General features: G+C 42.3%; 1 pseudogene across 1 annotated transcript in view; it reads left to right on the top strand.

Annotated features, from left to right (window-relative positions):
• Positions 1-796: 796 nt before the first annotated feature.
• Positions 797-18,474, top strand: part of LOC147023291 (uncharacterized) — a 40,329-nt pseudogene continuing 22,651 nt past the window's right edge. The window contains exons 1-4 of the transcript XR_015060127.1: positions 797-904; positions 2,709-2,870; positions 14,275-14,387; positions 17,032-17,099. The product of XR_015060127.1 is annotated as an uncharacterized LOC147023291 (transcript). The remainder of the gene's footprint in view (positions 905-2,708; positions 2,871-14,274; positions 14,388-17,031; positions 17,100-18,474) is intronic.

Below are 18,474 nucleotides of genomic sequence, written 5' to 3'. Positions count from 1 at the left end.
TGGATAGAGGTGGTTGATGGTTGTAATTAGGAGTAAAGTGAATGGCGGTGGTTGATGGTTGTAAGGCTCCACCGAGGCTAAGTGGAGGAAGTTGATGGAGGTGGTTATATGATAAAGAGGGAGGGGGATGGGCATCGGGCAGTGTCTTTGTGGGCAGCAGGGCAGGGCTACCGATTCGATTGTGAAGGGAATGGGGGCGGGGAGTGACCACTGATCAGTCAAGGGAATTGTGCATGAAATACATGAGGTCGACAAGAATAAGTGCATGAGATAAACGAGCACTTAGATGAAGAAACAGTAATAAAACCAAACCAAACACAACATGCTCGCATCGCTTTTACTCATTTGGAAATGAAGCCATTTGACGACAAGTTCCGCGCTTGGGAATCGAGGGTGCCATTGCCATTGGAGCCGAGCTCGAATCACCTCACCCCGCGAGGACAGACTCGAAATCACTTGAAATTCAGGTCCTTGAGTCAGTTATGTTACAATATTCTACTTCTTTCACAGAATTATATAATCTGACAGGATTATGTATTTATTTTCCCCGACATCGCTTTCTGACAAGAAAGACCAATCATGAACATTTCGAGCGGTGTATGAGTAAAAAAAAAATGAGGTACATCCGTGAACTCACGGTTGTTTCAGTTTCGACGAATATGTTTGAGGTGTCCATGATTATTTTTTTGAGGTTTGGAAAATTTGAAATTGACCGTTAAAAGTATGTAGAAAGAGGGCGTTGTCGTTTTCTTTTTGCTTCATCTCATGCTTCGGGAGTGGATCGGGGAGGATCACGTGATGCGACGGTTCGCGCCATTTTTGGACGCGCCATGCGCAGGTGGGACTCGGTTTGATCGCTTCGCTTTCCTTTGTTCTCGTAGTTCTTTCGTCAGCATTCGCTCAGGTACAAACCGTCTGCACAGCATGTGTTGCCCAGACTTTTTTCACTCAAATGTTGTTTCCACAAGCCAAACACTATCTTGAAGTATTCTCTTCTTTTTTTTTTTTCTATGACGCCACCGTCAACTTGTTTCCTCTCTCTCTTTCTCTCTGTTTTCCCATGAACTATGTACAATTTAAACGGTTTAACCCGAACGTGTTGACTGCTACCTACAGGAGATCGGTAATAAGTGTTTTGTTCTTGTTACTTGTTGGGTAAGTGGTGTGAGGTAAGTGCGTTACGCGAGGGTGATGAACTTTAACTCTCCTTTGGTCATGGCTTTGGTCGCGTCAGGCATCGAGGAAAGGAAACTTGGGCCTGCGTCGTGTTAGGCCGCCATGTGTTCGCTCGCTATTCCGAATAATCCTGTTTCCCGCGCTGCCGAGTTGCTTGACGAACGTAAACTAAGAAGCAAACGGTGTTTTTGTTTGTTTGTTTTTTTTGAAAGACGTGTATAGGTAGCCTCGTGGTGAGCCGGGCTTTTCCAGAACAATGCGAGAGCACCACGTGGTGACGTCGAAGTGGGCGCTGGCTTCGTAAATACACATAACTTGGTCAAGTTGTAACATGTCGCCATTGCCTCCTTCGGGCGCTATCTCACAGGATGTTTGTCGTGTTTCTTTTCTTTTGTTTTACTTTTAGTGTTCGTTAATTTTGTTGTGTTTTTTTTTTCTCCCCCCCCCCTCCTCCGATCTCCAAACTTTAATCCGATAAAAAACGCTCCTGGGGCGATTCTCTTTCGCTCATTAGGCGGTACTTTGTCCCGTTATCGCCCCCAGGGCGTTATTACTTTCTATAAAGTATGTCTCCAGCACGTGGTTCTCGTGTTGAATGTAATATGTGAGTGAACACGAGAACTTTTAATCTCTAATTGGTGTTTATAATTGGTCTTTTTTTTGTTTTTGTTTTATATTTTTTATTATTTTATTTTTTTAACCTTTTCCCTTTATATTTATGTTCATCGTATTAAAACACATTTACAAATTGCCGCAGTGAGTGTATTTCTGTTCTTGCTCTTCCTCAGTTTGATTCCTGCCTTTATATAATATACTAGTGGCCTGTTGGTCCATTGGACCAAATTTTCATTGGTCTTCACGACCTTGTAGCAAACTTGCCTGCTGTTCTGCTTGAGCATTATTATTATTATTATTATTATTATTATTATTATTATTATTATATATTTATTTTTCCCTTGTCGAGGCTCGTGAGAGCTAACACACAGCGTACAGTAAGGGGGGGCAGGAGTGGGAAGGACAAAACGGTGGGAACAGAGACATGAGGAGATCTGTGGAAGGGAGAGGGATGGGGTGGGGTACATGGGGAATAGAAGATGGACATTACAGGGACTTTCAGGAAGGAAATCAGGGAATTTGAAGGAGGTGGGCTTGGGTGGATTGTCGGGGGTAGAAAAAATCTAGGATTTGGATGGGGGATGATAGGTGGTGGTGAGCAGCTGTTTTGAAGGCCTGGAGGGAAGAATGGGATTGAATAGAGTGAGGGAATTTATTCCAAAGGTGGGGAAAAAAGAGTGAAGGTGAGCAGTGATTCATGATTTTGGTAGTTTTACCAGAAGGGGGTTGTTGGCAAACCTTGAGCGCCCTGTGGAAATGTGGTGGGGACAAATCACAGAGAGAGGAGGGGGGCGAGGCTGGAGAGGAGACGGTAGAAGACAAAGACCACCGACCAGCCTGCGGTGAGAGAGTGAGAGACCCAAAGACAGCCTCATTGCGGGAGATGCCAACGATCCGAAATGCCTTGGTTTCCACAGCGTGAAGCCACGTGAAGGTGGGAGGCAGGAGCACCAGCCCAGAGTGGAGAGCAGGACTCCATCAGGCTGCGAACGAAAGCTTTGTAAGTGGTCAGGAGCTCAGGTGGGCCGAGGAAGGACTTTGCACAATGGAGGATTCCCAGTCGGCGACTGGCTTTCGAGGTGAGGTTTGAAATGGAGGCGAGGTAATTTGCCTTTCACCAACATTAGATGAGCTTGGGGCAGAGTGGGGATTATATGTTTGTTATTTTTTATTAACAAATGACACTTATTAGTATTAATATATGCTTTGTTGTAATGTTATTATTTTTGTTTATTTTGTAATCAGAATGGAAGGACCTATTAAGCTGCTCTATACACCTTAACAAGGCGTGCGTTTAAAACATTGGAATTCTTCCTGCTTCTTTGTAATTAATTGGCCTCATCAACTCAGGAGATTATGACGATCAGAATGCCCCAGTCGAATTTCACAGAACGCACACTTCTTCCATTTATAGTGGATAACCCAGATATAACTACCGTGTGAATTAGTGCCACCAGGGGGCACTGCAACCCAGACATGGTCTTGCTCTTTCTTGTGAGGATTAAAGCGGTCTCAGTCTCTCTCTCATGGCAAGAATTGCACCAAGTGGTTTGGTTTATATTTTCCTTTCCACCAGCAATCAGGGCCCAAATCTGTTCAGGGTGATTGCATCAACTTGCCTACACTGGTGGTGTGCATTTATGAATATCTAAGCCACCATTAAAGTTAATTTGGACCTCACTCAGTTTCTCGGTTATTTAATTTTGACATACAGTGCAGTATACAAGTCGGGTCACCCGATGATCAGATTATTTAGAGTTTGATTCCTGGTAAGCCAAGCTCTGCCCCTCTCCCTGCTGATGAGATGTTGATTGGCCAGAGTGGCATTATTGTTTTTGTTTTAACATTGACTTGATTAAAAAATTGCAATTATTATTTTTGTGACATTGACTGACATACCTACACAGTCTTCTAACGTGCTAGAACATGTTTCGAGGCAATTGGCCCAGGGGTATGGAATTGAGTAAAATAAATAAAAGAAAAGGCTTCACAAAGACACAACAGACACGCATGGCACGACGCACGACACCCTGAAAGGTTTTAAAGTTTTGTAATCCCATGTCAGGTTAGTATTATTTGGCATTTGCAAAGTTACTGTTGGGAGTCACATCACCATGACAACTGAAGGATTAATTATTTTCGAGCCCTGTTTTGTTCATTTGTCCACAGCACCATCACCTGATGCTTGCATTTCAAGGCATTCACTGGAGTCGTACCACATCGAGGACCAGGGGAAAAGTGCAAACAGTGATAGGTGCTGCTTTAATGTTACCTTCTCTGTTTGCACTTACCTTCTTGTCTTCCACGATCTGCGATTTATGTCTCGGCCCTGTGCATTCACCGCATACGTGTGTGCACATCTTTTTAGGATGACCCGTACGTTTACGCTGAGCTTATTCGTGTGACTTTCAAATGTCGCTCAAACTTTTGCTTTACATATGACCATGTCAAGTAATATCCCACTTATGTTTTCCACTTTTTTGTTATTTATTCATTTTTGCTGGTTGTAGTTGCTGTTTACTCAAATTTAGGATGAGCTCATGGGACTATGCTAATTGCACTCAAAACCCAAAGCTTAGGGTGTCGTGTGGGAGAGGGGAGGTTGACAGTTCGTGTTTTGTTGTGCACCTTCTCTTTTAATGCATTTTCTAACTTTCCATAATTTATTCGATCTTGACGAAATCACCTCCTGAGTAGGAATGATATGACAGAGGCAAAATGTGTGAGCACAATTGTACAGCATCTCAGCATCACATGCTCCCAATGTCAGGATTTGTATCCCAGAAGTACCTTTTGATTTCTTGAAGGATCCGTGCGCACGTTTTTCCTCGACATTCTACTTTGCAGTCTTACAACTTGATGAGAATGAAGAAAAAAAAATATATGACAAGCACACATTTCTAAACCTTGATTAAAGAAATGAATGCTTCCAGGGAGTTTTTAAGGATTCACTTTCAAAACTTGTGTGCAACAAATCCCACTTAAATGTATTTTGGCACGAGCTTTTGTTTCTTATTTGAAAATGCTTATTAGAATCGGTGACTTCGTATAAAATGGTCACATCGATCACCATGAGAAAGTTTGCCACAAAAATATTGATGGAGCTCATATCAAACTATCCCAGTCAGTGTTTCGGTTTTCTATGAATATTCTGAAACTTTAAATGTCGCTTGTAATTTAACAGGACATTCTTGTATTAATATTATTTCGGGGTTGAGGGAGGGGAGATGGAAACTGTATGCTTGCTGGGCTACCATGGAACCGAATAATGAGGTTGTCCTACCAAATTTCCTGGTTGCTGGGAGACCCTTTCGGGTCCATAGGATTGCAACTCGAGTACACAAAGGAAGTTGAAAGATTAAAAGTGCAAGAGTGGTGAGAGTACAGGAGGAAACGTGCTTGGGTTGTTGTGAACTGTCTTCTGCAAATTGAAAGCTGTTTTTTTGTTGTTGTTACCTCCACAACCAAAGGTAGACTGGTTATGTTTTCACCCCTGTTTGTTTGTGAGCACAATATCTCAAAAAGTTATGGAAAGATATCGACGAAACTTGGGCAGGTTGGATGTGTGAAACTGATAAATTGATTCAATTTTGGTGAAGATTTGGTTGCCAAGTGATTATTCACCATTGAGAGATGAGGCCAAAAACGATATACACGACAGCGTGATATTTCAAACAGTTTTGGTAGGGTGACGACAAAACTTGGTAGACAAGTTAGTTTGGGGAGAAGAAAAAGCTGATGCATATCCAATCTATCACTGGGATACAAAACGTAAAATGTTCAGCCTGGCAGAGGCATGTGCTCTACCAAGTGCTGGTCTACTTTCAACAGCTCATGTCTACCCTGAAACTACACTACACCGTAACTTTCCTTCATTGGTTTTTGTGGGGTTTTTTGACATGCACCACTACCTCCTGTTATCAATCTCGATCTGATCTTTTCTACCCTCCCCCTCACGCCCCTCCCCATTAACCTTCCCTCTTTCCAATCTCTTACAGGTTACAATGTTCCTTCCTTCCTCTTTCATCATCCATTCCCTTGCTTGTTAATACTTTCCTACTGCCTCACTGTCTCTGCTTTGCCCTTCTTCCTCCAATCACACGTCCGATCCTGCTTTTCCAGGAGCTTCGACTTTGTATGTAGAAATAGACATTCGAAGAGAGGAAAACAATAATTAGTTGCAAAGCAAATTGCTTATTGTGGTTACTTTCCACCTTCATTGTATTGATATGCAATTCCATTTTTTTTCAACCTAGCATTCTCAAACGTTCACATTTTGGTTACCAGGCTTCCTCCAGGAGTGAGATATGGTGTGCAAACCCCCGCTCCCTCTCTCAGAACTCGGTAGTTACACCATTTGCACTAATCCATGCATGTACAGGTAATAATTGCAATGCTCGCAACTTGATTAATAACGACGACCATGAGTGCCTGCATGTTATTACTAGTTGAGGCATGCTTTATGTGCAGGTTCTCTGGAACTCTCCGACTCTCTGGAAAATCCTCTATTTCTCTTTGCCGACGACTCCACCCTCTGCCATACCATCTGTCATCCCTCAGACCGGCAAGCAGCAGCTTCTTCGCTCACTGCAGATCTGGATAAAATCGCAAACTGGTCCAACACGTGGAACATGTCTTTCAATCTGGACAAATCTCACACTCTCACTATGTCTCTTCGAAAGGACCGTTTAGAAAACCCCCCCCATCCACTTTCTCAACAATCCTCTGGAAGAAGTCTTTTCTTTCAAGCTTCTGGGTCTCACTATCTGCCATGACCTTTCCTGGGAAAGGCACATTTCCAAACTCACCTCAAAAGCCAGTCGCCGACTGGGAATCCTCCATCGTGCAAAGTCCTTCCTCGGCCCTCTTGAGCTCCTGACAACTTACAAAGCTTTTGTCCGTAGCCTGATGGAGTACTGCTCTCCCCTCTGGGCTGGTGCTCCTGCCTCCCACCTTTCTCGGCTTCATGCTGTCGAAACCAGGGCATTTAAGATCATCGGCATCTCCTGCAATGAAGCTGAGTCTTTGGGCCTCTCACTCAATCACCGCAGGTTGGTCGGTGGTCTTTCTGTCTTCTACCGACTCCTCTCCAGCCTTGCCCCCCCTGCTCTCTCTGCGATTTGTCCCCACCACATTTCCACAGGGTGCTCAAGGTCTGCCAACAACCACCTTCTGGTAAAACTACCAAAATCACAAATCACTGCTCATCTTCACCCTTTCATTCCTCTTTTTTTTTTCCCGCCTTTGGAATAAACTTCCTCACTCTATTCTTTCCCATTCTTCCCTCCAGGCTTTCAAAACAGCTGTTCACCACCACCTCTTATCTTCCCCCATCCAAATCCTCGATCTTTTCTACCCCCGATAATCCACCCAAGCCCACTTCCTTCAATTCCCCTGCTTTCCTTCCTGAAAGTCCCTGTAATGTCCATCTTCTCTTCGCCATGTTCCCCGTCCCATCCCCATCCCTCTCCCTTCCACAGTTCACCTAATGTGTCTGTTCCCCACTGTTTTGTCCCTTCCACTCCCGCCCCTCTTGTCTCATGCCCCCTTGCTGTAAGTTGTGTGTTTGCTCTCATACGAGCCTCGACCAAGGTATACAAAAAAAAAAGGTGACTTTATTCTGTTCTTGCATTGCATATAAAACTAGGACGATGCACAGTAGAGCACATACCTCCGCGCGCAATGCCCGATCCGCGATAACATCTCGGGACCCAATCCATTTTTGAAATATCGTCTTTGACCCAATCTCTTAATGGTGAAGAATCTCTGAAAAAATTCTCGGATCCGGATCCGGATCTTCACCAAAATCTAATCAGTTTGTCCTTGTCACACACACACAACCTGTCAACAAAATATTTCATCCTCAACTTTTTGAGATAACCTGCAAACAAACACAGAAGTGAGTGAAAACATAACCTCCTTCACCTTCGGTGGTGGAGGTAACAAAGTTGAATTGAATGGAAATAATAGATGCTGAGATACCAATGCTGTAGTTTTGCAAAATGAAAAGAAACTTAGATTTATATATTGCTCCAACACAGGGTAAAGCCTGAAACATTAGTGCTTCCTGATATTTTACAGCGGTCAACTTGACCCGTTTTATTATGTCGTGCCGCCAGTAGTTCTTTGCTGAAATTAGCATCTTTATTTTTTTCATTTATTAATTTCTCCATTTGATGTGTGCGGTGTTTTGGAAGGGGTGGTAGAGATTAGGCACAAGAGGAGTTTGTCAAATTAGCTCGGTCTGGTTTTTCTTATGCTGTCTGTCTGGTTGTTTATAAGCATCTGAAGTTGATTTTGTGCTTCATTGAACCGACCGCAGACCTAACTAAGCAATGTGCAACTTTTCCTTGCCCATCCGACGATGGCGTAGATCAGAACAGAAGTGATTAAACGTGTGGAAGTAAGGTGTTGGAGGTGGAACGGACATAAGAACACATTGCACAAATATTATCCAAGCACAGCCTGCCATGGGTTTGGTTTTTGCTGCTATAATCAAGATATTTGTTTTCAATGATCCTCGTTTAATTCCCATTTGTGTCTAGGTTTACATTGTATGGGCATCGCTGTCACAATGCAGCACTTTCCTCTGACGGCTCATTTCCCTCAGCTTTGCTGGTAGGCACAGCCGTTGCTCTGGTTGAGCTGTGCAAACCTATGCAAAGCTGAGGGTGGTGAGGCACTGTGCCGTGAGAGCCACAGATGGAGGTTGTGAGTGCCGAGTCTTGAGCATGTGGGAGTCGTCGACGACTCTTTCCACAGATTCCCATGCTTCAGGCTCAGTTTTCACAATCTACAGACAGCACTTATTATTATTATTATTATTTATTTTTTTGTTATTGTTAAAATTAAAAGAAATTCATTAAACTCTTCCTTCACCTTTTCATTGATTTGATAAATGCCATGCATCTCCAAATATGTTCTCTTCGTACCACTCAGCTCTGAAGTACTTTCCTTTTCTCTTTCCCTTTCTTCAAACTGTATGCTATTCAATCCCCTCCATTTCAATGTACCTTTCATTTTGCTCCTTTCCATATGTTTGGATCATATCCCATTATCACTAAGCATCCCAGAGCTTGGCAAGGAAATTGCAAAAATGCAAACGAATAGGCATTGATGGGAGTTAACAACATGGAGATTTGATGTGAGAGTGCCATTCAGCATCTCGCATTCAGAGAATGTGAGAATGCCTGTGCTTACACCCAAGCTAGATTAAAAGAGAAGAGCACTCGGGAGAGTGCATACCTCCGCCAGGCTGATTACTTTGTTTTGTTTTGCACTGATAGGCCGCATTTGGATTCGGACCTGAACTGAAATCTAATCGATTTGTTTTTGTCACATAACCAACTCATCCACCGTGTTTCATCCGAATCTGTCCATAACTCTGAGCTGTTGTGCAATATTTCGTTTTAGGGGCGTTCCATGTCAAGTGCACACATTTTTCAGTGAAATTTTGACACATGGTCTCAGATTTAACTTCTTTTTGTGCAAGTGCTTGTATCCACGGTAAAACATTATGTGTCAATTTTCAGGCCTGGGGGCCCATTTTAGCCCCCCCCCCCAATTTAGGTGCCCCCGGTTGACCCACACTCTTCCAGTGGCCATATCACAGGTTGTAGTGGTCCAATTTGGATGATCTTGGTATCAAAATGCTCGTAAAAGCGAGATCTTTCGAATCGCGTAAAGTAAAATCACTCTGAAACAGTAATTCAAAAAGTTGTAGTTTGGAGCACCCTTTGACCTTGGGCCTCCGCCCCCCAGCCAAACCGATGATCCCGATTTTTTTTTTTTTTTTTTTTTTTTTTTCCCTTTATTTTTTTTCCTTTCCTTGTGAGAATACCCCTTCATATACTCCAACATCTCAGCATAAATTAAAATGGGATCTCAATGGGTTCAAGTGTGATGATGGTTTTATTGTTCGGGGTCCACATATCACTAATTCTTGATTCGACATTGGGCGACGTTTGCCGTCATCGTTCCAATGACATCACTTGCTGGCAGGTGACTTTATGTCTGAAATTGACAATCATCATCTCTGGACTTTTATATATATAGCATCATTTGCGAAAAATTATTCTGCCTATTGTGTCGATTGATTTTTAAGTGTACATTTTTTGTATAACCATCATCGAATTAAGTTATAAATTGGCTAATCTCAGTTTTTGCGTATTTCGCAGAAAGCATGGTGACTGAAGATCGAAAGGAGTTCCGAAAATACTGTTGCGATCCGTTCAGCTGCCATAAAACGAAACAACAAAAAGATCTTCGCAATGTGTCAAATAATATGTTGATGAAATTTTCTTCAAAGGTGAAAAAAAGATGACAAGACTTTGTACTTCTTTGTACTTTGTACTTTGCAGAAAAAAAAAAAAACTCGGTTGTCACCAGAGCGTATTGAAGAATCATCTTCGACCAGTTCGAAATTATCATCAGAAGGTACTATCGAAGGCATTGCAGAATCAATTTCGACAGATGAGGACAAGGAGGTTTTTGAGCGAGAAGCAGAAGTTGACCTATTAAACCAGTCGTTATCGATGATAGGCGAAACCCCATTCGACAAACGAAAGGCGGAGAGGAACCCAGGGTACGTTCCTGAAAAGCGAAGTAAAGTGGAAGATTCTGTGCGAAAGAAATTAGAATTAGTTGCTGGACCAAGCACTGCGGAGAAAACACAAAATACACCGTCAAAATGTGATGAAAACTGCATGCCAGAGGTGATCAAAAGCCTGAAAGAAAAATACGCTGTTTCGAGCCGTTCAGAGCAAATACGTATACTGACAATATTTGCTAGGAATATGAGCATCAGAGGGATGATGAGTGAATTCAGTTTCTCTCAAAGAATGGCTGTGCAGGCCAAAAATTTAGAGAAAGAAAATGGTATGCTATCGTCTCCAAATCCCAAACAGGGTAAAATATTGCCTGACAAAGTGAAATCCGCCGTAACCGAATTTTACCGAAGTGATGAAGTCAGCCGTATAATGGCGGAAAAAAAGGACTGTGTGGTGCTCAGGAATGAACATGGAAAAGACAAAATTCAAAAGCGCCTGGTACTAAACAATCTCAAGGAACTGTTTCAGAAATTCAGAGAACTCTGGATTGAAAGTTGGATTCGCGAAGTTTGCCATGCTCCGTCCCTCGGAGTGTGTCCTGGCCGGTTCAGGCGGTACACACAGTGTATGTTTATGTACGATACATCAAAATGTGAAACTCGTGATGTTTGGTTCCAAAATGCCACAGATAGCCGAACTTCCTAGCTATCATCATGTGATAGCACGCATAATTTGTAACCCAGCACAACCGGGATGTTATTTCAGAACTTGTGAAAGTTGCCCATCAATTGAAGACTTCAAAACAGAGCTACTGAGTGCTTATGAACCGGAGGATATTGATGAAATTCAGTTTAAACAGTTGACATCCACCGACAGATCTGAACTGAGCTCCATGGTCCTGCCTTTGGAAGAATTCATTAATCAATTCTGTGAACGTGCGGTGAAATTCGTGAGACACGACTTCATTGCCAAGGCCCAATCTGAGTTTCTGAAAAATATGAAAGACGAAATCGGTGAAGGAGAATTTGTCATTATTGGAGACTTCTCAGAGAACTATTTGTTTGTCGTACAGGATGCGGTCCAAGGATTCCATTGGAACTGCTCTCAAGCGACAATTCACCCCTGGGTTTACTATTTCAAATTGGACGATGACAAATTAAACCACGATTCGTTCACTATTATATCAGAATGCAATACTCACGACGTTATCTCAGTCCACCTCTTCCAAAGAATGCTCATTGAACACTTGAAATCTAGCTTTGGAGATGTGAAGAAACTTTATTATTTCTCAGATGGCTGCGCTGGCCAATATAAGAATTGCAAAGCCTTCATAAACCGATGTCACAAATCAGAGTATGGTATTGACGCAGAATGGCATTTTTTTTCCACAAGTCATGGCAAGGGCCCTTCAGATGGCGTGGGAGGTACAGTCAAACGAGAAGCAACACGTGAGAGCCTGCGTCGACCTTACGACAGTCAAATTATTTCTCCAAAAGATCTTTTTGCCTTTGCTGAAATGGTTTGAATGAAATTAAGTTTGGTTATGGGATCCAAGAGGTGTATGACTAGGAAGAACGCAATCTGGAAAAAAGGTTAAAAACGGCCAAAACCCCAGCTGGAACTCAAAAACTTGTGCTTTCATCCCAATTTCTGAAACTTCTCTTCAAGTACGCAAATTCAGCCTTAGCGAGGAACACCGTATCAAGTCAGCTATTTCAAAATCTACACCAACTTTTAACGGGAAACTCTCAGGTTATGTCACAGTGCACTATGATGGAAAATGGTGACTTGCCTGCATCATGGAAGCCTTTCAGGACACTCATGAAGTGAAAGTGAATTTTCTTCATCCAAATGAGCCCACAAATAGTTTCTTTTTTCTTGATATTGAAGATCACTGCATTTTAGACATTTCTGATATACTTTTTCCCGTAGAACCAAAAACTGCTACAGGTGGAACCTACACAATCAGCAAAAAAGAAACTCAGCTGTCAAATATAACATTTGTTGGCAAAAACTCTTGACTATAATATGCTACGAAAAACTCTTACTTGTACTAGTATCGCTTCCAGTTCCTGCATGTGCATGTGGAAAATTTATGTACAATATACTGATATAGTGTATTGGAAATCTTGTGTTCAAATATTGTGATATGTATTGTGTCCAGCACCTGAGTCCCGAACAATAAAACCATAATCACACTTGAACCCATTGAGATCCCATCTTATATATTATTTCGGAGTTTGTGGTTTCATGTTGCGCTATCTTCGCCTTTGTTCTGCGCTCGAGTAACGTGATATTCGGCTTACATTATCTCAAAGACCATATGAGGTGCATGGTACAAAAAAAGTAAATAAAATAATAAAAAATAAATAAAATAACATCAATAATAATAAAATCTTCTTCTTCAGTTCCTTTCTCAAACACACCCACCCCAACATGTCATGCAGAGCGTGGGTTAGGCTAGTTTTCATTTATGCTGAGGTGTTGGAGTATATGAAGGGGTATAAGGGTACCAAAGCTCAAAGGGCGCCCCAAACTATAACTTTTTGAATTTGTTTCGGAGTGATTTTACTTTACGCGATTCGAAAGATCTCGCTTTTACGAGCATTTTGATACCAAGATCAGCCAAATCGGACCACTACAACCTGTGATATGGCCTCTGGAAGATTGTGGGGTAGCCGGGGGCGCCAAAATTTGGGGGGCCCCTAAAATGGGCCCCGATACACCCACATATCTAAAAGGTGGTATTTTGAGTTTTTTTCACCCAAGTGAATAAATGACCAACATATGGGGAGAAAATGAGATATTAGTGTCGGGAGGGTGTGTACACTTGACATTGAATGCCCCTTCAGCTGTATCACTCGATGATGATGAATCGCTTTTAAAAATATATATTTTCTCGCATCCGGATTCGAATCTTCACCAAAATTGAATCAATTCTTTCTTGTTCCATACCCAACCTGTCCAAGTTTCTCCGATTCTGTCCACAACTTTGAGATATTATGGTATGTCCTTTTTGGCCCTGTCTCTCAATGGTGAAAACTCACTTTAAAAATTCTCGGATTCAGATCTTCACCAAAATCTAATTATTTAGTCAGTCACATGTACCCAAGCTCTCCACCAAATTTCGTCAAAATCCATCCACAACGTTTTGAGATATTTTATTCGCAGACAGACAGGGATGAAAACGTAACACCCATCCACCTTCGGTGACAGAGGTAATAAATCCTTCAAGCCAACGACTTTATTTCATATGAAGTGGGGGAGGAGTCGGGATTGCAATGGTGTTGCTAAAGGTGTTTATATTTTATTCCATGAGCTCTTAATTTGCCAACATGGTTTTTCATTTCTTTCTTTTGTTTGACTTATTGTGAAAGGGCTGAAATCGATATAAGCTTGAAATACAGTCACAATAAAATCCTCTCTACAAAGTACACACTTGGGTCGAAGTTTGTTTTGCATAGTGGAAGCAATTTTTTGTTTTCCTGCACTCTTGAAGGTTAATAGTGAACCTTGTGCTCTGTTACTAAAGGTAGTGGGACTTAAAAAAAAAAAAAAAAGTACCATAAATCAGTCGATTTTTTTTCAGTCCACTGAAGAACAAAGGCCTCCCTCGACTTGTGTTGAAAGTGTTTTGCATACCCACTGTGCTTTCTAATTGTGGGTTGATAAGAATGAACAGACTTGGGAATCCAACCCATATCAGCCAGGGGGCATAAGTGAATGAGTACTGTATGTATTTAACTACTCAACTTAACAGGGAACTCCTGTGGAAAATGCAGGGTTTTAAAAATGAAAACTTGATTCAATTTCCAATCTCTTACTGCTCCTAACACTTTGTGCCAAAGATTAGTAGATATTGAGTGCAAAGTAACATTTTGCCTTGAAGAGCAAGTGCCATGGTGGATTGTTTTCTTTTGGCTCTTGCCCTCAGGCCACTGCAAGACATCTCTGGTTTGATTAGGTCGTTGGGACTCTGGGCTGCATACTGCAGATTTTCAACTTTGTCCTCAAATCAATTCCGAATAGGCACAGCATTACAGCAAGGTGCGTGGTCATGCTTATTGATGTATTTATTGTACCTTTGCATGCTCAAAGCCGGTGGTGCAGTGTCCGAAATGTCATGATGCCTTTACAAAGTACCGATCTTGCTTTGTGTTGTGGGAAAAAATGCAAATTGTGAGGGTTCATTTTGTTTGTCCCTCTCACTTGTTTTCGTTTTATTTTAGAAAGTGTCAGGGAATGGTAAGGCCTAACATTAAGAATGGTTTTGTGAACAAGAGTGGACTATATCACATAGATCAAACCATGTGTGGCAGACTCGCACTCATTTTGATAATTATTAATCGTCGCATGGAGGATGATGATTTGGAACAGGAGGGTGCTTTTGCATGACGTACCCTCATTGATACAATAACATTGGTAAGCAATGAACAAATCATCCTATGCATCTTGAACCTGAGATCACAACATCGTGAGCACGCACATTTGTCTACAATTATCAATCTTGTACACTTGAAACTGATTTACTCTATCTGATCATGGTAACGTTTGCATCACCATGCTTTTTGAAAATAAAACTGGGGAGGGGGGGAGGGAGATATTGTAATCAGCTTTGCCTGTATGTCCGTCACGCGAGCTCCTAAATGGTTGTGCAGAAATTCACCAAATTTGGTCATTGTGATCACCACATGGCAAGAATGTGCAAGAGTGGTGTCATTTTTGGAGTGGGGTCAAAAGATGAAACACCCAAAAATGTGATTATGGGTACATTTTGGGGGGGGGGGTGGATTTGACTCCTGTTCATGCTCCAGGGGGTGGAGACTTAGGATCAGAGGGGTCAAAACAGGGAAAAAATTTAGCTCAAAATTTGATATTGGGACATTTCTTGTGGAATGTTTTGCCATTGTTCAACTTTGCTTTATGTCAGAAACATGGCGATTTGTGACAGCACGCCATTGACTTCGCTCGAGTAAGTCTCATTCCGAAGAGGATGTGAGACTATTAGTCAGGTGGCTTAGGGCCTGATTTTGACATGGGGATAGAGCAGCCAGAAGCAGCATTTACCCCCCCCCCCCAAGGTGATCTTTATGTGAAATGCTTTTACTTGTTTTCCTGAGATCTAATAAAACAATGAATAGTTAGTTTTTACATTCCAAAATGTGATTTTTGTTTCTTTCATTTTTTGTCAATTCATGCTCCATTAATTCTGAAAATAGTGTTTTTAGTTTGGGTGTAAGCACATTTTCATTTACACTTTTGGGAACAAAAGGTTTGATGGTCTCATTCTGTCAAGAGTACATGGGGGATGAATAAAACCCATTTCTTAAGCATGGCATTCCTGGCCTTAAGGGGAGGCAGGGTCCCAAACCCCCCCCCTTAAAAAGTGACATTCATTTACACTTTTGAGAACGCTGATATTCACACTGATGACACCCCTCATATCACTAATTTGACATATACAACTTAAGAAACAATATTTCCACGGGTTTGCACTTAAGAAGGGCCCCAGTGGTGGTTCAAAAAGGGTCTCAATTACACTTTTGAGAACAAAGCTGAAATTGATACTGAAATATCCCCTCACATCGCTTGTCACAAAAATGTAACTTAAGAAAGGATAGTCCCTGGCGTTTCGGCTTAAGAAGGGCTCAAAAGGACCAAGGAGGGTCGAGCAAATCCTTATTGGATTTGGCCCTGGCAACCACTAGGCCACATCTGCCGAGGCACAGGTGTTCAGCTACACATTCACCCAATACACAACACATTTCTGCAGGCCAACTAGCATCAAGTTACTATTTTTAGCTCAGGACAATATCACACAGCGACGACATCTCAGAAAATGGACTATAATCCTCGTGCTTGCGGGGGCGACTGGCTATATACCTGCATGCTGTGAGATTCAGGTCATCCACTAATCAACTCTTACTGGAACGTACAGGCTGCCCCTGTGCATTCAGTCACCCACACCTACTGCGTGTGGAGTGTAAAAGTGAAAGTGAAGCCAGACTCCGTGACATTCTTTTCATTTGACAAAGTACATATGAGGCAAAGATTTCACTGAAGGTATTGCAAGTCTAATATTCTCAGCCTAGTCATATGGACCAAGCAACATTGACATGAAAAAGACAGAACACTGAAAGCTGCACTTATCCTACAGGTAAGCAAAAGTGTACTATATGTACAGTACTTATTATTTTCGGTCTACACTGACCTTCTAAAGCATTCTTCGAGAAGGCCTCCATCAGGTCTTCAATGACGCTGATGCAATTTCGGCCAATTTTGCCACACTCCCATGCCCATGGGTTAATTTCATTGATCTAAAGATATGAATTGGCACTGTTTTTTTAGGGGAAGCAGTGGTGTAGTGGCACAGTGTCAGACTCAGGAGCGGGAATGCCGAGTTCGTATTCCCAGTCTGATCACCATCTGTTTCTTTGTGTCCTTGGGCAAGGCACTTGACCAAACTTGCTTCTCCCCACCCAGGAGTAATGGGTATTTGGCTGACAGAGAATGAGAAGTGAGCACTGAAAACAGCAGCCGGGCTGTAATACTCCCCAAGGAGTGGAGAAAGAACTTTGAAATAACAGGCCAATAGATGTGGGTCATAAATGTGAAGCGCTTTGAGAATGTTCAACATTATAAAGCGCTATATAATAACTTCACATTATTATTTTTCCTATCTTCTCTTTAGAAACTCATTAATTCAAGGGCTCCTGATGATCTCACATAAAAAAATGGCAAGCCAAGGAAATGATAATGGTAGGTTATGATAATGATAATGTCAATCGGTCCATATTCTGTAATTCTGTATTTCGGTAATTGAGAAATTCATGACACACCACACGTGTCCCTTTTGTCTTACCTTCACAGCATCTGCCCACCAGTCATTGACTTCAAAGTGTCTTATACATGTTGTTCTGACCGAGACAAGCAAGTTACTTCCCTGGCAGCAAGAGAAATGGGCAGTTGTTCAGCGTGCTGCTGGAGCCAGGAAGGGAAGTAGGAACTACCAATCTTCCAAATACAGAGCAGTTGTTGAGGCGTTGCCAAGTCATCCAGGAGATGGTGATGGGTACCACAGCAAGTGCTACAAGAACTTTACAGCCATTACTACTCAGTCTCCACCTAGGCCTATTGGGAATGACACTGTAGGCCCAGAGAGAAAGGTGTTACGCTCTTGCATCATCTGCTTCAACTGTTAGTGGTGAAGTCTCGCAGAAGGGTGTCAACTCTTGGTATTTTCCCTGATGCATGTTTGTTTTGTGACAAAAAGATCAAAAAACTCCCAGACGGAACAAAAGAGCTCCCAGGAAAATTGCAAAACAAGCAAGCAGCACAAAAGATTATAGAGATTGTGCATACCCTCAAGCAAGTATGTTTACTTGTAAAAGTCAGTGGGGTTGACCTGATGGCTAAGGAAGCCCAGTTTCACCACAGTTGTCGTGCCACATATATCCGGAGGGTGGATTGGGTGAAAAGTTTTGGGCTGCCCCCCATCGCTGAGGAGCCTGTTAATCCCAAGTTTCCTATTGACTGTATTTATTCCTACGTCAAAGACAACATCACTGACTGACAGAAACCTGAACACCTTGCATCCATTTATGAACAATACACCGACTTCTGTACTGAACTTGAAGTGGTCCCTTCAGTAAGCAAAGCGCAATACCTGGGGGAACCTTCTGACCAGGAAATTCCCTGACACGATTTTATTGCATTCCTCAGACTGCCGCCAGCAAGGTGTGATAGTCCACAGCACAGCCATTGAGTATGATTCCATTTAGGCAGTGTATGACATAAAGTCATCTCCTGAGGGTCAGGTTACTAAAGTTGCATTGCAACTCAGACAGGCCTTTGAAGTCCGTGACGAAAGAGCCCCTCCTAGATCCACTGACCGTGGAAGCTGTCAACAATGGCGAGGGGGACCCACCTGACCTTGTCAAGACTTTCTTTCAGACACTACTTGGAGGACAAAATGCTGGCCAATATTCAGTCGGTCAAGTGCCGCTCTGATTCATTAAGTCAGGATGTACTGTTTTCAGTGAAGAATGGGAACCTAAAACTGAGAAAGCATATCCTGATGGGTTTGTCCTTGAAGTCACTGACTGGAAGCAAGAAGATTCTCACAATGCTGAAT

This window comes from Eptatretus burgeri, chromosome 7 (assembly GCF_056783735.1).
Source record: "Eptatretus burgeri isolate ZD-2024b chromosome 7, Ebu_testis_v1, whole genome shotgun sequence".
NCBI lineage: Eukaryota > Metazoa > Chordata > Myxini > Myxiniformes > Myxinidae > Eptatretus > Eptatretus burgeri.
The sequence above is the reverse complement of the archived record's forward strand: the minus strand, read 5'-3'. Positions and strand labels throughout refer to the sequence as shown.